Genomic DNA, 7500 nt, shown 5'->3' on the forward strand with positions numbered 1-7500 from the left:
GGCTCTGCCTCACCCGGGGACGGCGCGTGCTCCCGGCTCCGTGCTGCGTCCACCCTCCACTCGGGCGAGGAGGGAACGGGTGGGGCACCGCAGCGGCGACCGAGGGCCTCGGAAAGTCACGCCTTTTGAGTCGTCCGTTTTTTTTTTTTTTCCGTTTCTCTTTTAAAGCTTCTCCGCCTCATCCCGCCTCACCGGAGCCAGGCTCCGGCGAGCGCGCGGGGCCTCGCGGGTACGCGCCGCGCACACCCGAGGCTTGCCTGGGCACCTAAAGCCCAACACACCCCCCGGTCTCCCTCTGTAGAGGGGTCCGCGCTCTAGGGCGGCCCGCGGGGGGGAGGAGGTACGACAGAGCCTAACAACGGACCGCCGGGGCCCAGCCGCGGCTACGCAGCCTGGGCCCCCACCTCGCAAGGGCGACTTCCCTCGGCACCGGCGGAAGCAACACGCGGGCCCTCCTCCTTCCGCTCTCGCTTGCCTCACGCGGGTCTCGGCAGGCACCGGGGCGGGCACGCACGCGCGCACCCCTCTCTCACCCCCGCCTTCTCGGGATCAGGCACGGCACCCTCCCGCGAGGCGTGCGTGCTCTAAAGGTCTTACCCCGCTCGACCCCCCTTCTTTTTTTTTTTTTTTTTCTCCACATCCTTTCTCTCCCTCTCGGCCGCACTCCTGTTTTTTATTTCTCTCGGCTCGAGGGGCGCACGCCCACACGCGTGAGCGGTGACCGGAAGGGTGGGCTGGGAACGGGGAAACGGCACCGCCACCCGGCCTCAGGCACCTGAGGGACGGCCTGGAGCGTTCCAGGGGCACCGCCAAAGGGCCACTCGAGGCGCACCGGCACCACCTGGGTGGGGCGCGCGGGTGCGTCGGACCAGAGAGCCCCCCCGCCGCGGGGGGCGGGGGAGGGCCCAACGCGAGGCAGAACACCAGGGCCACGAGCAGAGGCTGTCCTGCTCGGTCTCAGGACCCCGCCACCGCCGACGCTGGCCGCGAGGCCGCGAACGAGGGCAGATGAGCGAGGTCGGGCCGGATTCCGTGCCCCTGCCCCTCTGCGCACCACCGGCGGGTGGGGAGGAGGAGCGAGGGGCCCGCGCGCTGAGCGAGAAGAGCGGTCCCATTCGCCACGAATGTCCGTCCCTCGTCTTGGCGCGGCTCGGACCCGGCCCGGGAGAGCACGACAACACCACATCGATCGGGTCAGCCCAGGCACAAGCGAGGAGGAGAAGACCCCCCGCCTAAGGCTGCCAGGAGGCGGGCGAGGACAGCCCCGGAGAGGACCCGCTTCCTGCCTCGCCCGCCCCGGCTGCGGAAAGGTGGCCGCGAGGACCCCGCACACGGAGAACGCCTGACACGCGAGGCACGTGGGCCTGGGGGAGGGGGAGCGGGGCACACTCTGGCGAGCACCGCGGCCACCGCGGGTGCCTGCGACAAGGGGCACGCGGGTCAGAGGGCCCGCGGCGCCCGTGCCACGCCGCCCTCGGGCACTGGAGACCGGGGGGAGGCACCGCGGCTGGACATCTGGACGCGCGAGAGCCGGCGCACGGGCCCCAGGCGGGCGGCTCAAGCGGGGAGGAGCGGGGGAGGGCGTGGGCCGTCGGTGGACCGGCGTCTACGGACCCGTCCAGGTTTCCCATCTGCTCAGCGGGTGTCACCCAGCGAGGAGAGCGTGTCAGCACCAATCTGGTGGCCCAAATCGCCCGTTTTGGGCGAGAGAAAAGCCACGCCCCGCGGCGGGAGGGGCCCGCTCCCCACGGCGAGCCCCCGGAACTGCGGCCCGGCCATCGGTCCGTAGCGCGACCCCATGGCCCCCAGCGCCCCGCCCCCCCCCCGGAGCTCCCGGGATCCTCTGGTCGACCCGCGGGACGGGGTGACGGAGCTGGCCGGGGCCGCGCGGGCGCCCAGAGCCAGCCGCCTGCGCTGCGGCCAACGCGGGCCGGTCGGGGAACCCTCGGAGGGGGGACTTGGAAAAAATTCTCGGGCGGCGGGGCCCCTCCGAAGGTCCGGGCCCCGCGCGGGTCCGTGGCCGGGCCGGGGCGGGCCGGGGGCGGCAACCTCGGCCCGGGGACCCCCGGAGCGGGACTTTGAAAAAATTCTCCGACGGTCCGGACCCCACGCGGGACCGCGCCCGGGCCCGGGGCGCCCTCCGCGGGCCACCCCGGACCTACGCCGGAGGCCCCGGTGACGACCGGGCCGCGCGAAGGAAGGCGCGCGAACGGCCGGGGCGTGCCTTGTCCCGTTCTTCTGCCTGCGCCGTCTCGGTGCGGCCCGGTTCGGTCCAGCGCCGTCTAAAACACGGCACCCGGGAGCGCGGCGGCGGCGGCGGCGGCGGCGGCGGCGGCGGCGACGGCCACCGCCTCGGCCACATGAAGCTGCGGGCCCAATTCCGGAACGTGGCTCTGGCGCCGGCGCCCCACCGTGGCCGGGACGATCCCGCCGACGCCGCCGGCGTCCCGAGACGTCGCCTCGGCCAGCGCGGCCACAGCGCCTCCCATGTCGCCGGCGCCGGAGCTCCGGAGGAAAACGATGTCAAAGCGGCCGCCAGGTGGCGGCCGACAACCGGCGCGGGCGACAGCGGGACGGATCCGGATCGGCGGCCGGCGAGGGCGCGTCGCCGGGCGGCCGGACACCCGGTCCCGTCCCGGCTCCCCCCCCGCCCCCCTCCCCCGCCTCCCAGCGCCGCCGCCGAACACGTTTCTCGGCGCGGGGCGGCCGGAAGGCGTTGGGGCCGGCCACGGCGCGGGGTCGGTTGGGCCAAGGGGATCCACCCGGCCGGGCCCTTTCCCGCCTCGGCCAGGACGATCCTGCCGACGCCGCCGCCGGCGTCCGGGAACGTCGCCTCGGCCAGCGCGGCCACATCGCCTCCCGCGCGTGTCGCCGGCGCCGGAGCTCCGGGGGAAGACGATATCAAAGCGGCCGCCAGGTGGCGGCCGACAACCGGCGCGGAGTGCAGCGGGACGGATCCGGATCGGCGGCCGGCGAGGGCGCGTCGCCGGGCGGCCGGACGCCCGGCCCCGTCCCGGCTCCCCCCCGCCCCCCTCCCCCGCCTCCCAGCGCCGCCGCCGAACACGTTTCTCGGCGCGGGGCGGTCGGAAGACGGTGGGGCCGGCCACAGCGCGGGGTCGGTTGGGCCAAGGGGATCCGCCCGGCCGGGCCCTCCTCAGGTTCCGGAGGTGTGAGCAGGCTGTGTGGCTGGCTGCTTCTCCCTGACGGAACAGCAGTGGAACGACGGTACCAGCCCACTGCAGCAGCCGCTCTGGGAATGGTGCCTGAGGGCTCCCCGCGGGGCAGGGCCGGTAAACCCTCTCTGCCCCTGAAAGGTCTCTTCCTGCCGCTGCCCCTCAGTGCGTCGTCTAAGCCCGCCTTCGACGGTCAGGACTCCCCGCTCGTCGCAGACATACTCGTTCGCTTGTGTTTCCGGGTCTTTGTCGTCAAGAGAGCTAGGCGGAAGCGTCAGCCTATTCCACCACCTTGGCCCCATCTCCCAAAGTTCCGATCCAAGGGGGTCCGGCCCAGCCGGGCCATTTCGCCCCTCAGCCAGGAAGATCCCGTCTACCCCGCTGGAGCCCTGGAGCACCATGCCGGCCAGCCGGCGTGTCCCACTCGGGGGGGGCCCTGGGAGGGAGGGAGGGAGGGAGGGAGGGAGGGAGGGAGGGAGGGAGGGAGGGAGGGAGGGAGGGAGGACCCCGGGAGGACGCCGGGAGCCAGGCCGGGCTCGAGGAGACGGAGCGAAGGCCCCGGGCCGCCGTGGCCAGCGCGCGCCCGCCGGGACCGCTTCCCATCCCGTCGGCGCCGCAGAGCTCCGGAGGGGGACAGTATCGAAGCGGCCGCCGGGTGACGGCCGACGACCGGAGCGAAGGGCGGCGGGGGGGTGGAACCGGGTCCACCTGGGCCCCGGCCGGGGCTCGAGGGTGGCAGAGGGGACAGACTCCCCCGGGCCGCCGGGGAAACCTCTCGGGAGCGTCATGGGGCGCGCGCGCGCGCTCGCCCCCGAAAGGGCCGAACGGGGGGGGCGCCCGAGGGGATGAGCGTCCACCGGGGGCGGGAGGGAGAAGAGAGCACGTCCCAAGCGTCGGACGGGCAGGTGTTCTCCGATCCGTATCCTTTGGACGGACGCGACAAACGGGACGGGATGAGACCGCCAGTCCCCGAAGTTTTCCTCCTCGTTCTTTGAGTGCCCGCGTGGCGCAGCAGGCAGACCGGGAGACGTTTTCCGCCGTCGTCCCTGTCGCCAAGCCAACGGTACGCGTGAGGCGGGTTGAACGGGCAAATTGCGTCGGGAGGGAGGGAGGGAGGGAGGGAGGGAGGGAGCCGTGCGTTTGCCGGCATCCGCGTCGCAAAAGAAAACCACGGCCGCCACCGAGAGCGTTCTTCCTCATCGCTTTCCATCCTCCCGCGACGCGGGCGGGCAAACGGGGGGCGGGGGGGAGGCCGGGAACGCCTTCCCAAAGCCGGTACGGACCGGCTCTGGGCCCCCCGGTCCGACTGGGGAGACATCTCACCGAGGGAGGCCCTCGAGGCTCTCGGGAGCGAGGCCGGACTTAGTGAGGTCCAGCGGAGGCGCGGCGGGCCAGCCGCGAACGCCCGCCCAGAGGCCCTCGGGCGGCTCGGCCCGAGCGAGTGCTCTCCGGGCTCGCGCGGGCGGACTCGGGAAGGTGGCGTCTCCGGGGCGGGGGGGGGGAGGGAGAGGGGTGAGTCGGCGTCTCGAGCATCGAGAGATCTCCGGCGGCTCCCGAATGCGGGCGGGCGGGCGGGCGGGCGGGCGTGTGTGCGTGAGTCGTGGGGGTGGGGGGTGGAGTGCCGGAGGGGGGTTGGGGGGTGGGAGGCCGAGAGCGGGGCGGTGGGGGGGTCGGAGGGTGGGGGCGGTGGGGGACCACGCGCCTCGGGCCCGGGGGGTGGGGTGCTGAGGTGGGCGGGGAGTTGGCAAACGTTCCGGGTGGCCTGGTGCGTGTGCGCGCGTGCCTGCGCGCGTGCGTGCGTCCGTTCGCGCGCGCGTCCCGGTGTGCGTGCCTGTGCGCGCGCGCGTCTGTGCGGGGGCGCGTCTTTGCGGGGGCGTGTGCGCGCGTGTCCGGGCGTGTGTGCCTGCGTGTGCGCGCGTGACTGCGGGCGTGCGCGTGCGCGTCTGCGGGCGTGCCCGTGTGCGTGCCCGCCTGCGTCTGTGGGGGCGCCTGCGCACGTGAGCGCGGGTCTGTGCGTGCGTCTGTGTGTGCGTCTGTGCGTGTCTGTATGGGTTTGAGTGCGCGTCTGCACGTGAGCGCGTGTCTGAGCGTGTGCGCCTGTGCCTGCGCCCGCGCGCGCCTGTGCCTGCGGGAGCGCGCGCGCGCTCAGGCGGACGGGCAGCCCCCCGTCGTCGCCCTCGGTCCGCCGAACGGGCGCCCCCTTGGCCGGATGGAGAGGCTTTTCTCCGCGCCCACGAGGGGAATCGCAACGGGAACCGTAAGGCCGCACGCCGGCGGCGCTAGCGCCGCCTGCCGACGAGGGCCGCCGCCGCCGATCCCCCCCCCCGGCCCGACCCCCAGCCCCCCAACTCGGCCCGCGGTGAGGGCCGGGGCCGTATTCGGCTGGAGGGGGGGGACGGTAAGGCCGAGGGCAGCGTCGCCGTTCCCGCGTTGCACGCGTCGCCGTGCCGCGAGCGTCTCCCGGGAAGCCAGAGGAGCGAGGTGTGTGAAGCCCGTGCCGCGCGCGCGCGGACCCGACCGGGGTGTTCCGGGACGACCGACCGACCGACCGACCGGCCGACCGGCCGACCGGCCGGCCGACCGGCCGACCGTCGTCGTGGAAAGCTCACGGCGGACTGGACATCTGACGGGCCCCTCCCTGTCCGAGCCGACCTCCCGAGGTACGTAGGAGGGGAAGGGTACGGTAGGCTGGTTCGGCTGGAAGCCATCCCACCCCCGGGAGGCGTCGATCGACGGGGAGGCGGGACCGGGAAGGCACCGGTTTCCAATCGGACGATGGCTGAACCTTGGGCGACGGGTACGCGGACTCCTCCGTCTTCGCCCGAGTTCGCGACTCTCTGCGGGGGGAGCTTTCCGGGAAGCGGGTGACGGGCGCGCGTGCCGTCGTCCCGTGAAGGCGCGCTACTACCAAGAGGCTCCGAACGCGGGCCGTCCTCGGGGGGCGGTTTATTTTTTCTCAGTCGGGGGGGACCCCCGCCACAGGGAGAGAAACACCCGAGTTGGAACGGTGCTCGGGTGGGGAGTAGGGCGTGGCGGTGAAGACTGACGTTCGTCATCGTCGTCGTTTCCGTTTAGATAGAGAACTGACTGCGGCGCCGCTGCCGTCGCGTGCCGTCGAGCGGCTCGGGACTCGGAGCGGCCCTAGGGGAGAGAGTCGAGCCGCCCCACGGGCTTCCCAAGGAGGAGCCGGCGGATCCGAACCGCCGACGATCTCGGTCGGCAGCCGAGCTCCGAGCCGCCGCCGCCGCGCCGCCGGGGCTCCGTCTTTGCACTCGGTCTCCGGTACGCGGCGAGTTGGTTTCGCCCGAGGGGCGGAACGGCTCTCGAAGAGGAAAACCCGGTTTCAGAAAAGGAAGGAGACAGGCAGAGGGAGGGGGAGGGGGAGGGGGTGGGCGGGAGGGGTGGGGGAGGGGAGGGGGATGGGGGCAGGGGAGGCGAGGGGGAGGGGAGGGGGAGGGGTGCGGGAGGGGAGGCGGTGGGGGGAGGGACGGGGAGGGGGAGGGGGGAGGGGAGGGGAGACGAGGGGAGGGGAGGGGGAGGGGGACGGGGGAGGGGGGAGGGACGGGAGGGGGAGGGGGAGGGGAGGGGAGGGGAGGGGAGGGGGAGACAGGCATACCTGGACGCCGAGCCAGCCCGGTGACGGCGTTAGGTAGAAGAAGGACGGTAGGCGCCCACGCGCTCACGCCCGTGGCTGCAGATACGGACACGCAGGCGCGTGCACGCGCCCGTGCGCGGGCGGGCGGTACGCACGTGCCTGCCCGTGCGTACCCGCGCGGGTACACGCGCGTAGGCGGGGGCGCGCCCACACGGGCGCGTCCGTGCGCGTGCGTACGCCTAGGGGTGTGCACGCGCGGGCGCCCGCCTCTACGTACCTGCCCGAGGGCGCGCGCGCGCGCGCCCGCGCCTGCACGCGCCTGCACCTTCGCACGGGCACCTGCGCGCGGACCTGCCCGCGCCCCCGCCTCTGCGTGGGATCGGCGAGAGCCGAAAGCGGTACCGCCGCCGCCGCGTTTTCAAGACCCTTTGGCTCACGCGCCCCCCCCACCCCCTTCCGGCCACCTTCGGGGGGAAAGCTCAACTTCACGGACGGGCGGAGCGGATAGCCCTTCAGCTGCGCCTCCCTGAAATAGAACGGGAGGAGTCACGAGAGCCTTAGGAAACGGAGCGAGGCGACGAGAGGGTGCGTCGAAAGGCGGGCGTCGAGAACTCCGGCCACAGGCGTTTTCCTTCTGTAGGGTGTAGAAAGCACCCCGCCGCACGCACCCGGCGTTAGGGAGCTGTCTCGAGGGCCGCGGTTTCTACTCCGCCGACTCCTTTCAGTTGAGAC

This window comes from Loxodonta africana, chromosome 11 (assembly GCF_030014295.1).
Source record: "Loxodonta africana isolate mLoxAfr1 chromosome 11, mLoxAfr1.hap2, whole genome shotgun sequence".
NCBI classification, from domain to species: domain Eukaryota; kingdom Metazoa; phylum Chordata; class Mammalia; order Proboscidea; family Elephantidae; genus Loxodonta; species Loxodonta africana.